Below are 15,615 nucleotides of genomic sequence, written 5' to 3' on the forward strand. Positions count from 1 at the left end.
GCTAAGCTTCAAATGAACTCCCATCATGATCCAAATTTTACTTTCATCATCATCATCAAATTTGTAGCCCTCTTTTGCCAACTTTCAACATCTGATGCATCTATTTGGTTTTACTACTTTATTTCATTACTTGGATAATTATGGGTAGGTGCTAAGGAATGGGAAATAGTTAGTTTGTAGAGGACCACATGACTTAGCAGTAACTTAATAATAACTCAGTATCAACAGTGATGAGGTAACACAGTAGGTTAGAATTTTAGTAGACAACAGAGGGATTATTCTATGACAGTAGATAGTGAATTAATTGGATAAATCGGATAACCGATAAAGAATTGAATTGTGTCCAAATTAACCCGGTTTGAATTGTGTTTTTAGTGACATGGTATTATAATTCGAGGACTTATAAGAATCGTGAATAGTATGACATAACCAAAGATTAGACAACCGGTAGTGACGGAAAATTTGTCCGATCAATTAATTAGAGATTATTAGGTGAATAATTTTGGTTAGTTGATAATGGATTAGTGAGTTAATCAAAATACTAATTTATAGAGAATTATGAGACTAATGTGAATTGACTTAATATGTTGATTTGTTGTGATGTACCGAAACATGATGATATTGTGATGACTTTGTTAATATGTGAAGTTATATGTTTGTCATGATATACGGAAGCATGATGATGTTGCGATGATTCTTGTTAACATGTGAAGTTATATGTTTGTTGTGATATATCGAAGCATGATGATGTTGTGATGATTCTTGTTAACATGTGAAGTTATATGTTTGTCGTGATATACCGAAGTATGATGATGTTGTGATGATTCTTGTTAACATGTGAAGTTATATGTTTGTCGTGATATACCGAAGCATGATGATGTTGTGATGATTTTGTTTCTATGTGATGATGAAAGATTATTTGTGACGTTGGATTACCTCTAGTAATTGGTAATTATCAGTGATATAGGCGTATGCCTCGTGGCGATGTGTGATTGTGATGAGTATGTTGTGTATATCTTGTTTGTCGAGTCACATTTCATATACATACTCTGTGACGGCCTGGATTGACAAATTAGTTATGAAGGCTTATGTCTTATGCCTCTGAATTGGGAAATTGGTAACGGGGCTGAAGCTCTGATTGGTACCACATGCATATACATGAGTCATGTCCCATGTGTCTTATGTGATTCATAGTTGTGACGTTATTGTATTTCGTGACTTGTTAAATGATGGAAGTATGTGGAGATGTGAATTGATGATTTTATGAATAGTATGATGATATCAATATTTGTGAATGTGATTAACTAAATATGTCTGGTGTGACTTATATGTGATGTTTTGTGATTAGATGTATATGTGATGTTTTGTGACTAGAGGTATGACTTATGTGTTGTGGCGTTTTTGGACTGAAATTGTGATTTATATTTGTGATTTATATTTCTAATGTATCATGACTTGGCTTACAAAGTGAATTAAGTATATATATATATATATATATATATATATATATATATATATATATATATATATATATATATATATATATATATAAAATTGATGTGATTATGAAGGGTTGTGACTTGTGGTGCGATGAAAAGTATGTGAGATTTGTGAGTTAGTGAAAGTATGAAGTGTATGTCAATATTAATACCTGTGAGGTAATAACCATATATGTCTAAATTCTATTATACAATTTATCAAGCGCTCACTTATATGATTTGATATCTCACTCTTTTCTTTTGTTCGTCGTTGCCTTTATATTGGTAACGTGCAGGTGTTCGAGTATGAAGATTTAGTTGTTGTTTATCGAGTCGGTTGTCGCTCTGATACGTAGCACTCGGGGGAATGATTTATGATGTTTATGATGTTGTTGTTAATTGTTTTTATCTTAGCTGAATAATATGTTATTGACTCAAAGATTGAAAACTATGATTCCGCCATGTTCTAATAAAAAGAGTTATTCTATTTTGAAGAGTATATTATGCTGAGTATTTGTTTAATTGATCAAAGAAAGTGCTATGTATCCGCTAAATGCGATAAAGTTTTTTAATTTGAAATGAATATGTGACGCCTCATATACTCAGATATTTTCTGCATTATAATTGTCGGATAGAAATGGGTGTTACATTGGTAGTTACCTTGTATATAAACTAATTATTTTGAAAAATAAAATAAATATGATAATAAAAAAATTTATCTTTTGATTTAGTAAACTGTTATCCATATTTGCCTATAAAATTTATTCACACCTCCTTATTAAAATAGTTAAGCATGAGATTCAGAAGAAAAATAACCATTTTTTCTTATTTTATTGGGGTTCAAGATAGTAACATTTGATCAAATAGACATTTTAATCCCATACATTCAGTTAAGGTGCATAAATAATACCAAAGTGCACAATTAAAAAATTGTATTACATGTTATAAAAATTACTAAAATAATTTGCAAGGTGTTCAATTAGTCTCTATCATATATAATTATTATTTTCGTTGAAATCTATTTAAAGTTTATACTATTGGGGTAAATTATGATGTATCTCCACAAATATCATTTGAAAACTATAGAATTCATTAAAAAATATTTGTTTTTAAAATATTTATCAACTTTACATTCTAAATAAGAAAATAAATATAAATCTATAGCTAAAATGCAAGGATGAGAATACAATATTTAATAACAAAATAAAATTAAAATATTAAAAAAGATAAACGAGAAATCAAATAAAGATAGAGAAAATTTCTTACAAATCATAATAAAATAAATAAATATAATAAATACAAAATTCTATTATAATATTTGAAATTCAATAAAAAAAACATAGTTGTCATATTAATTTTTTGAAATTTAAGACTGAAAAAAAACAATTTGATCATGTAGCCTCATATATGAATTCACCTTTTAAAAATAAATCAGCGAGATGTCGCAGGTTCAAACCCATAATTGATGTCCCTATGTATCAATCAATTAAACTGATTTAACATAGATCAAATTTAAAAATCTTAATCTAACACAATTATTTTTAAAATTTTAAAAAGTCAATATAATTCTACAAATTCTTAAAATATTTACGATTTGTTTTTAAAATAATTTCATATAATCTCAATCCAATACATATTATATTTATTATTTTCTTATTTAAAGAAATATTTGAAATCACATCACAATCCAATAAATATTTTGAAATCTCAATCCAATAAATATTTTATTTGTCAATTAAAAATATTGCAGTCATTACAATCATTTTAGACATCTCAAAATTATTCTCTTACTAGTGTCTTACCCGTGCGTTCGCACGGGTACCCGTCGTTTCCGCGCATTTGGGTTTAGGAAAATCAAAAATATTATGAAAAGATTATAAGTTAGGTTAAAGGTTATCATAAAGAAAAATAATGTGTAAAACATAAGGGAATGGAAAAGTTGTTTTTGGGCAAGATTCGTTCGAGGGTATTGGTGAAGTTGCAAATATATTGAAGGACAATAGTGAAGGTGGAAGGTGTGACAAAGCGAAGGGTAAGCATGTGTGATCTTCTTCTGCTAGTGTTGATGAAAGCGTTGATATGCAGTCATACATAACTATTTCGTCGGATAGTGATAGGTAAAGGTATTGTGAAGTAACAGTGAATAGGACTAAGTTATTTATTTTGAGTTTATTTTGATCAGTAATTTAATATTTCTGTTAATATTAAATATTTTGATCAGTAACTTCATGTTCTCGTTAATATTCAATATTTTGATTAGTAACTTCATGTGTCCGTTAATATTCAATATTTTAATCAACAACTTCATGTTCCCGTTAATATTCAATATTTTAATTAGTAACTTCATGTTCTCGTTAATATTCAATAGTTTGAGCAATAACTTCATGTTTCCGTTAATATTCAATAGTTTTATCATTAACTTTATATGAAACAATTGCATTGTACCGCTGTGTTACGCGCAATTTTAAAAAATATTGCATCTTAAATTTTTTTTAAAAAACCAAAACAACGATATTAGTAACATAAATAATCAAAACAAAGATATCAGTCATTTTTTGCGCAATTGTATTAAGAAAATAACAGATATTAGTAAAGGATTATATTTGAGTTAAAATGGGAAAAAGTTATAAAAATACTAATATTAAAAAAATTGAATAGTGATCTTAAAAAGTAATTAAGAAAATAAAATTTATATTATTTTAGATTGAATAATACATTTAAGGATGCATTTAATAAGTGTATGAGTTTCATTGAGAAATGGTATGTGTAAAGAAAATGATAAGTAATTTCATGTTCCCGTTATTATTCAATATTTTGATCAGTATTTTCATGTTTCCGTTAATATTAATATTTTGATCAGTAACTTCATGTTCATGTTAATATTCAATATTTTTATCAGTAACTTCATGTTCCCGTTAATATTTAATATTTTGATTAGTAATTTAATGTTTTCGCTAATATTAATATTTTGATCAGTAACTTCATGTTCATGTTAATATTCAATATTTTTGTCAATAACTTTATGTTCCCGTTATTAGTAAATTTGTGTTTCCTTTATTATTCAATATTTTGATCAGTAACTTCATGTTCTCGTTAATATTCAATATTTTGATCAGTAATTTAATATTTCCGTTAGTATCAATTATTCTGATCACTAACTTCATGTTCCCGTTAATATCATGAAATATTTTAATAGCATTTGAAACATCAGAAAGAACTGCTTATTAACATGAGTGGAATGTTGTAAATTTGATAGTATCTATATAGTTGATAAAAATTTCAACATTCGGTTCTAGTTAATATTCAATATTTGAATTAATAACTTCATGTTCCCGTTAATATTCAATCTTTTGATCAGTAAGTTCATGTTCTCGTTAATATTCAATGATTTGATCAGCAACTTCATGTTCTCATTAATATTCAATATTTTGATCAATATCTTCTTGTTCCCGTTAATATTCAATATTTTTATCAGAAATTTCATGTTTCCGTTAATATTCTATATTTTGATTAATAACTTCATATTTTCGTTAATATTCAATTTTTTAATCAGTAACTTTATGCCGAAAACAGACATTAAGGACTGCATTTAGTGTTTTGGCAGCCACCATGCCCAAGAAAATGGTGCACATGTAATGAATATGGTATGGTACCATTATTGAATTGACTTGGATATGCATCATATCTTAGGGTTTCTTATTAAACATGACTTATATGAATATAGTTATTGGAAGTTGAATCAAAATATTCGAAAGCCATTAACGATTATGTTTAATATCCATTCATATCTTTTTCATTGTATATTATATATATATATATATATATATATATATATATATATATATATATATATATATATATATATATATATATATATATATATATGTGTGTGTGTGTGTGTGTGTGTGTGATGCTATATGTCCCGAATAAACTTTTCCTAAAAAAACTATAATCATATAAATAAAAAACCCTCAAAGTGAAACTTCATATAAAACCATCAAATTAAATTCATTCAAACACACCTAAAAATTCAATCTCTAATTTTAATCAAGCACTTAGTTATCAAAGAGTCACATTCTTTCTTAAAGTATGAGATAATTTTTTTTAGAAACACTCTCTAAAAAATCCAAAAGATTCTAAATTTCATTTAAATTTGTCAAAGAAGAAGAGACAAACTAAACTTTGTAAAAAATAAACATAGAGAGAAATAGCACTAAACATGTGGGTATTGCTTGTATAAAAAAAATACAAATTAGTGTTGCGTCATTCGTTATATGTTCGGGAAGTAAACGTTCAATATATATATATATATATATATATATATATATATATATATATATATATATAAAAGAAAATAAATTAGTCCAATTTGTTGGTGAAATCTAACCAAGTCAACAATGCATATGCTTCTTTGTGTGGGTTATAGTTTTTCAAACTCTTGAAAAGAGGGTAACGTTTTGTATTAAATATTGAAAATGATAGAAGTAGAACAATATAAATCTCAGTACAAAAGTATAAATATGTTGTACACATACGCTCATAAAAAAAGTCATATTACATATACATACATATATTTATAATGTTAATAACCATAAACTCTAAGTTATATTTATCTTTCAATTCTACGTAGTAATAACTAATACAGTACCATAAATTTTAAATACTTTTATTTGTAACTTCTAAGCTATAAATTATGTCATACCAGTACTATAAATAGTTTACAGAATTGGACAAATTGTCATATCAATAGCACTAAAAGTTGTAGTTGTAGAATAAAAACTTGTTAGTAGCATAAAAATTTGTAGCATTAGAATCAAAATTTGTCATACCAGAATAAAAACTTGGTTTTCCACATCCAAAAGGTGTGTATGCTAGATACTGCCATTTCTAGCTTTGTGATTTCCAGGTTATATATACATCGGGACATGATAAGAGTGATAGAAGCTCAATCAAACATTCACCATATCTTAGTAACTATTAACACAAATTAAGATATATAATACAATAGTGAAATAACATAAGTAAATAAATGGTCTGAAACACCATATCAGTTATAAATTATCAACTTGCTTTTGGTTCATATCATAGCCTATATTCTATTTTCCTGAGATGTAACCTAATGTCCTAACAGTCCTAATGAATGTATGCTCCTGACTGGATCTTTCCTCTATTATAAATCTTTAATTTATAATAATTAATATAATTGTAGTCTCAAAACCCCTCTCTTCAGTAAAAAAAACAAAAAACTCACAATATAATCAATTGTCAGAGACCATATCTCCATTAAAATAATGCAGTTCGATCATCCCAACACTCTTTGCTGGTATGTCTCCAAACATCCGATCGCTCTTTGCTGGTATGTCTGTGCTTGGCGCAAACATTCCATCGCTCTTTGCCGGTATGTCTCCGTTTGGCGGAAACATTCCATCGCTCTTTTCCGGTATGTCTCCATTTGGCGCAAACATCCCATTGCTCTTTGCTGGTATATCTCCATTTGGCGCAAACGACACTTCTGTAACAACATTCCCAAGATTGACCTCTTTGGATTGAAATTCTTCACAATTTCTGAAGGGAACATTGGTTTGGATTTGGTTTTCTGGATGCCAGAGTGAACTTTAGCACTTGCAAGGGATAGAGATACTCCATCCACAAAATTCTTCATATATGATGATAGTAAGAAAAGGTAAGAGTAATTTTTTAATAATATAATATGACATTTTCCATTGAGATGATAGTAAGAAAAGATAAGAGTAATACCGTTGGATCCATATCTTCATCGTCAGCAGCTACAGGTTTATTCTCTTTGACACTTAGTGTTTCAAGGTTTGTTCTCTTTCCAAAGAGATGAAACAGTTACTTTAGGACTGAGCTTCTCAATAGGAAATGTGCTTTTCGAGGCTGCAATTATGCATCATCAGCATTATAAGACCAGTGAATTAAATATTTGATCAGACAATAAATATTGATTCATATTTGGTAAGGAAGTCCTTTATTCAGCAGTGTAAAATTCCAGCGGCTAATACGTTACATGCTTTTCTAAAAGTATCTAAAAGTGACACTTCCTAGCTCTAAGTCAGTATTCAGTATTGAAATAGTATTTCGGTACCTATTAATGCCTCTGTATCAGCAGCAGTGCCTACTCCACAACAACTTGTCGTATACCGGAATGATGTAAGTGTGCGCCAAAACCACCCTTCCAAAAGGTCGCCACGGTCGTCCAAGATATGCATATGAAATTTCTTGGTTACTTGTGATAACGCATCTACAATGCCATCGGAGACAACTCAGTCGTGTAATAATACTTCAAAAGAAACATAAGATGAGATTGTTAACAATGGACCATGGTAACTTACACACCTTAAGAATACATAATCGGTTGTTTCCTCCGATGATTTTGTAGCCTGTGCGGTACTGAAACTCCACATATTTGCATTGAATAAGACAATGCTCCTAAAGAGAAGTGTTATTGCCAAAGATGAAGTCCATGCTTCCTTAAATATAGAAACGATATCAAATATTGTTTAGCACAACAGGACCTCTTCATCTCTGTTTCTTTTCATTTATCAAACCTATATTCCATTTCTTCTCAACAAGCAAAACGAAAAGGCAACAACAAATCTAACAAAATACTCACTAAATTGTGGAAAATAATAAACAACAATGCATTGATTGAGAGTAAAGGAACTGTACCGAGCAGTGATGCATGAGGCTGTTGTTTTTGCGTTGATGATGATGTTGAGTTGTGAAGCTTCAAATTTTGTTGTGGATTCGTGTTGCTTTGAACTTCTCTCGATGTTTCTAATCGCAGGTGAACGTGAGACTTTGAACTGATCATGTATGGATTGCTTGAAATATGACACGGATAATCGTCTAAGGAACTGTAGGGCATGCCAGACGTGTAATCCATTGCATTAGCATTTAGCAGGGACACCTAATTCATTCAAACATTAAACTTAAAGCTCTTTAAGAACAAAATGTAATATGCACTATCATTACTAACAAAATGTCCAACTTGAATGGAAGGTAAAATATTTGAAACCTAAAAAACAGAATATACAAATCAATATGCTCAAAAACTGGTTTCCATTTGAGCAATATAGTTGTTAGTATGTTCAATATAAATGTGTTGTGAGGGCATAAATATATTAATTTAAAGGCAGCATACCTACACCACGACCTTCCCGAATCTCCATAGTCATTGATCTTGAAGCTACATCTCTTGATGCGAAGCGAAATCCTTTGCAATAGGAGCATATATTTCCATAAACCTCCCACCTTCACTGTTCCTAAGAATTCCACCTTCACCAGTTATAAACTAAAATACTTTCACCAGTTAACCCTAAGGGATCCCTATAAAACCATAAAATATAGAAGAGAGGTTTTCTTACCCGGAATCAATTTGGATTCTCAAGAATCGGATGAAGGCAACAACCTCAACAAAACCTTCATTTTCGTAGCTACCCAAGTTGTTCGCATTCGCACGGGACACGCGTTTATTCAAGGATGCCAAATTGAATTGTGTGAGGTTTATGCTGACAACTCTCCAAAATCTGCATAAATACAAACCTTGTTATTAAAACTATTCTCCAATTTAAACATTTAATAAGAAACTACAAACTGAAGTTTGCAGAAAATTGAAAAAGTCACTCATCAATCATGTCGAACCCGACACCACCAAAGTCGCCGCCGCAAACTGGCGGCCACCACTAATCTACCATCGGATAAGAATGAGAAAAACACAAGGGTAAGAAATTGAGAAATTCATAGTTTACCTGCGTCGGAAACCACCGCGTCTCACTCAGTCCTACTGCCGCACCACTGAAACTGATTTGCACATCATTTTTGTTTTCGGTTCCCTTTTCCAGAACCATAAAGTCATCGTCGATTCACACTTCAGATCCGCCATCTCAAACGCAATCTCACGGTTTTGATGGAAAGATAATTAGGTTCAGATGGAGATACATAAGAAATTTGAGGAGAAAGATATGAAATGTAGAGAGCTGAAGCATAAAGAGGAAAGGAGAGAGTTGGAAACCTGTGAAGAAGAGGAAGAATGGAGGAGAGAAGAGGAGGAGCACGCTCGTCGAATTTGTTGGTTGCTTCATCCACCTGCCACAATGATATTTATAACAATCATGTTAACCCATAACTGTTTAACATTGTCAAAATTTCTCTAAAATTGGTCTTAACCTTTAATCAACTTTTTAAATCCAGATTTCGGCCGTAACAATGCTATAGAATGTACTAACATAAAAATCAAATTGCATGCATGTCAAGTTTCATCATTTCATGAAATCAACAACCTTTTCCAAACTTGCATCAAAACCTGCAGCATCAAAAAAGCAGGGATGCAGTCTATGCCAAGCTTGCATCATTTCATGAGCCAGGTAGCAGACAATTCAACCCAAATTTCAACGTACCAGCCAATTCAACATAATGCTACATTAAGTTTGCGAGAAAGAAAAAGACGCAAAGTATGTTTGATAATAACAAAGTAGATAAACATTGATGTCAACCAAACCCATAAATCTCACCACCACCGACGAATCTTCCGCCTTCCGAACATCACCACACCTGAAACAACAATTCATAAATCAAAAACAAAATCGAAGCAGTTCGAAACTCAATAATAAAAATGAACAAACATGAGTAAAAGATAAAGAACAAAGAATTGGGAGAAGTTTCGACATTTGTTGTAACCTATGAAACACAGATAGCGGAAACATGACACACACACATTGACAGATCGATACGATACGACACTAACAAATCACAAAATAAACATACAGTAAACAAAACTCAAAAAATTTCATAAAAACATAAAAGTAAAAAAAAACTTTACTAAGTCAAAACCCATAAAAACTGTTGAAGGAAAGAACCTGTTTCGGTCATCGAACATGTGCTTTGGAAGAACACAATCTTCTTCTTCGGTAGCAAGATTTTCACCGAGAATTACAACATTTAAATGAGGAATTCTACCAGCACCAGATGAAAGAATCGTCATCGATTACAAATGGCATAAGTAATTGTTAATTCTATGGTTGAAGCCATCAAATTCGTTCTTCCACTTCCACAATTGATGTTGCAGAGAAGAGAAGTAGAAGAAGAACAAAATCACAATGAGGATCGATTGAAGAAGAAGAGGGTTAGAATTTGTGGGAATTTTGGTACCCGTGCGAGAGAGAGAGAGAGAGAGAGAGAGAGAGAGAGAGAGAGAGAGAGAGAGAGAGAGAGATTTTGGGATGGTTGGATATGCAAGCCATTTAAACACATAATTACTGCAATTGTGCAGTTTGGAACGTGGACAGACACAGAATAATGGACCTTACATAACTGCAGCAACATGAGAAGCTGTGAGGGTGAAACTTCCACAGCAATAACTGCCGCAGCCCACCAGGCAGTTGAAGGATCAAAAATTCTGTAGTAACCACCAAAGCTGATGTGGATCAACCATAGAAGAGTTGCTGATGTGGATAGCCTAAGAAAGTCCCAAATGGTAGACTTCTCTTATATGATAGATTTATTATAAAAATCACATCACATTTAAATCATATATAAATATTTTTATTTTAAAATTGAAAATAAAAATAATAATATTTTTTTTGCATAAAAAATTTCAAATATATGTTTAATCAAATCATTGCATAAAAATATTTAAATATTTAGTTAAAATCACTTCTAAAATACTACTAATAAGTTTTAGTTAAATATCATACTTTTAAACAAAATTTATTTAAAATTTTAATTTAATTTAAAATCATATATTATAAAGAATTTAATTGAAATATATTAATCTATCATATAAGAAAGATAGATGTTCATGAAATTCCTAATTTACCCTTTTAACCAATACTAACCATTGAGGCTATCCACGTGGACTAACTAAGCTTCCAGCATTACTTCTTTATTCTTCCTTTTACGTTTTTGATATATTATTCTTTCTTTTATGTTTTTGATAAACACCCACTTTCTCATCACATGATTCTTTTTTACTGCTATGCATTAACTTTTCGTCAGATCATGTCTTCAACACACTCCAACCATTTAATTATTATTATATTTTTTTCTCACTCTTTTCTTATTTCAAATTCAAAATTGTATCTCTATATATTCACTTCTTTAACAATATATCTTTCATCATGTAAAAAATTTATTACTCCAAATTCAAGTTTGTTTCTCTATATATTCTCTGTCTTCAACAATATATCTTTCATCAAGTGAATATTTCAAATTTTATTTGTTTTCTTTGTGCAGGTTAAACAATTCTTTTAATTTCAACAAAAACTAAGTAAAATTATTTGTTATCCTCTTCACAAAAGTATGGAAATAATTATAATTTATTTTTTTCTTTCATCATTCGATATCATATAGAACAGTAAATGAATTTTTTTTTTACTAATCAACAAAAAATTCATAAAAAAATTTCTTTAGCATTTTATGAATATTTTAAAAGAATATGTCTAAGAAAATAATTTCTTTAGCATTTTATTTTATGAATATTTTTAAAAGAATATGTTCAACCATTTGAGAAATACACCTATGATATAATTAATATACTAGGCTAATGAATGGTTTATTTGTTTCTCTCTTTGTATAATTTCTTATCACATTGTGGTTATATTATTTATTTATGATCACAATACACTCTACTTATACACAAAATCTTGATCACAACATCTAATTGATACACAAAATCTTTATTGATTTGACATTTATCTTATCTTTAATTTAATATATATTTCTTTACAATTTTGATTTTTTATGCATTTTTCATTTCTTCTTGTTTTGTAATTTTTAATGCAATCTTTGTGTCTTTTTGTGTTCTGTTCTGTAATTAAATTTCTTTTTTTTTTTTGCAGTTAAATAATTTGTATTTATTTATTTAAATTTTTAAAACATTTATATCATTTAAATTCTAAACTACAATATTTAAAGAATTATATTTAATAATTTTAAATTTTGACTTATCATTTTTTATTATATATTTACATATTCTTTATTATCACTGTATAACACCATTATTGACATATTTAGTGGAGAAAATGTTTTATCTTGCAGGGTGTGTTTGATTGAGAGAAGAAGTTGAGAACAGAGAAATAGGTGAGAGAGAGTGTGAGAAGAGAGAAATAAGTGAGAAATATAGAAGATTTGATGTATTGTTTGGAATATGAAAAAGAAGTGAGAAATAGAGAAGAGAGATTTACAATAATTTTATGAAATGACAAAAATGCTCATATTTAAAAACATTTCATATTAATAATATAATATAAAAATATATTTTTTAATTTTTAAATTTTTATTTTACAATTAATTATATTACTTATATATATTGTTGTATATTTATTTAATTTTACTTATTTTAATTTTAATTATTGTTATTATTACATCACTTTTTGTTTTAATTTTTAAATCAATTTTTTTTATCAACATGCTGTTAAGTTAGAATCTGGTTTTAAAATATTTGAAGTTATTTTATTCTTTAAAAAAAAAAATCTTATAAATCTTATATATTGATGTAAAAATCCTTGCAATTGATTTTTAAAAGATTAAGAGGATATAATTGAAAAAATAATTAAAGAGCATCTTTCTATCACATTTCTTCTCAAGAGTATAAAAAGGTATAGGTCCCACTAAAATTTAGTCTATCTATCACATTTCTCTGCACATCTCTCTCCTATTTCTCTCTTTACTAATTTCTCTTAAAACAAACACAGCAGTAGTGTGGTGGGACATTTTAATTTTGTTGAGAGTACTGTGGTGGTGATTTGATGACTCATCTTTATCGATTTTGTCACTTGCTATTGCGGTTTTGCAGAATTTAGAGAGAATTTAGAGAGAGATATCTATTAAAGTGCCACCAATTCAGAGTTATTAAGTACTACAGACGCGTGGGAAGGTTATGGTGCCATAAATTTATGATTTCATAACAGGAATTCTACTTAAATTTTTTATTAAAACATAATAATTAGCATTATATTTAAAATTTGTATTATTTTTTATTATTTATAGTATCCGATCATTATTACAATAGTTAAGAAAATCAAAACAAACCATTTTTAAAATAATGTATGAAACTTAATGCATTAAAATATATTTTTTTAATTATTTATATTACTAATATTTTTAATTTGAAATTATTTTTAATTTAAGAAAAATTATTTGTTTAAAAAAATATTTGTTTAAAAAATATACGAAAAATGTAGCTATATAGTATTAATGTAATAATTTTAATAATATAAATTAATAAAAATTATTTCTAAATTAAAGAATGGATCTAAAATATAAACAATTGAATTTAAATACGGGAAACTATACTGTTATCATATATTTTTATATATGGAAAAAATATATTTATGCTCCAAATATAATTAAAATATATCTTTCTTTTTCTGAAAATAATAAATTGTTTTGGTTAAACAATTTTATTTGTCTTTCTTTTCATTCTTATCTCTATTTGTCTAAATTATTCTGTTATTTAAGAACAACAATTACAAAACATGGATTAATTGGTTGATTTTCATGGGAATCTCATAAATGGTATTTATGTTCTAAAAAATTTTGATCAAAAAATAGTATAGGGGAAAATATTTATTATTGATCTAAACATTTCTATATACTAAAATTTACTATTAATCCATTTATTTCTATAAACTATACCTAAACAAAAATAATATTTGTATATGGGAAAAAAATTGTTATTAATCTAAATATTTTTATATAAAAAATAAAATTTATGATCTAAATATTTTTTATGACATTGATTAATTTTTTAATAAAATTCATTATTTAGAATTTAATTGCATTAATTTCTTTTTTTCCAACAAATAATTAAAAGTGTTAGTTATTTATAAAATAATAATATTTGCAGTAAAGAATAGTATAAATACTAAGTTTTTTTTAAAAAAATAAAGAGAATATATGGGTCCGTTTGAAAAAATTGACATAGTAAAAATTATTAATAATATACATACATATACATACATATATATATATATATATATATATATATATATATATATATATATATATATATATATATATATATATATATATATATACTTTTTTAGGTAAATATGTATATATATATATATATATATATATATATATTAATTGTACAAATATTTTTTGTATTTGCATCAATTATACAAATATTAATAATTATTATTGTAATGAATATTATAAATGGTATAAAATAATACTAACTTCTCATCATTCTTTTTTTTTACACAATGGTATTTGTTTTGACTTGAGTTGGTGTCTTCTTGAAAAAAATTAAAAAGTTATGTGGTAATCCTTATTTTATGTAGGAATGTATAAATTGGAAAGAGTTAATAATTTTGTCCATGTGAAAAAATATTAAATATATATGATGGGCATAAGAATATACTAAAACGTCATAATGATATTGTCACACACCTTTTAAGTAGCGATAAAATGGGATAAAGTTGTATTATTATTATAGCAGTAAGGCTTGAAGTAAGATGATTATTTTGCATATCTGCAAAATATGATTAGAGTAACATTTTAAAATATTGTGTCAGTATATTACCTTATCTTGCCCCATGTATGTGGCAACTGTTTACTAAAACATCATGACCCATGGAACAAATATGTGAAATAATTGAAAAAGAAGAGGGAAATGAAATATTAAAGTGAGAGAAGAGGGAAGTGAAAAGTAAGAGAAGATGAATTTGAAAAATTAGAAATCATAAGTGAGAGGAAAAAGAGAAGAAATGAGACATGAGAGAAAAGAGAAGAAAATATTTGATTTGATATGTGAGAGAAAAAAAGAGAAGAGATGAGACATGGGAGAAAAGAGAAGAAAAGACTAGATGTGACATATCAAAAAAGCCAAAAAAAAATATGTTATAAATTAGATTTTGTACCAACCAACAAAAAAATCTAAAAGAAGAGAAAAAATTGTAAAAAATTAAACTTGGTGTTATAATTGTAATTGGTGAGTCATGAAGTTACATTTTTAAAATTATAGACACAATTTTCCCTCATTTTATACTGGTGGCAAAAAAAATATTGGGTAGAATTAATTGCTCCATAATATCAAATTTTCTTATATTATAGATTAATGCTTCTAAAATAAAATTAATAATATTTTTAAGTTAGTTTTAATATATAAAAT

General features: G+C 27.8%; 1 long non-coding RNA gene across 10 annotated transcripts; it reads right to left on the minus strand.

Moving 5' to 3' along the window:
• Positions 1–6,500: 6,500 nt before the first annotated feature.
• Positions 6,501–10,039, minus strand: LOC131655360 (uncharacterized). Of its 10 annotated transcripts, XR_009299739.1 has the most exons (10): positions 9,782–9,988; positions 9,514–9,587; positions 9,251–9,396; positions 8,867–9,028; positions 8,644–8,764; positions 8,169–8,409; positions 7,836–7,969; positions 7,585–7,740; positions 7,236–7,376; positions 6,501–7,134 (listed from the first exon to the last, which is right to left on the minus strand). It is a non-coding gene; the product is annotated as an uncharacterized LOC131655360 (long non-coding RNA). The 10 variants fall into 10 exon arrangements; XR_009299738.1 differs by lacking the exon at positions 9,782–9,988 and adding an exon at positions 10,013–10,039 and having other exon boundaries at positions 9,251–9,587; XR_009299743.1 differs by having other exon boundaries at positions 8,867–9,019; positions 9,251–9,587; positions 9,782–9,993.
• Positions 10,040–15,615: the final 5,576 nt, after the last annotated feature.

The sequence above is a fragment of the Vicia villosa genome, linkage group LG3 (assembly GCF_029867415.1).
Source record: "Vicia villosa cultivar HV-30 ecotype Madison, WI linkage group LG3, Vvil1.0, whole genome shotgun sequence".
NCBI lineage: Eukaryota > Viridiplantae > Streptophyta > Magnoliopsida > Fabales > Fabaceae > Vicia > Vicia villosa.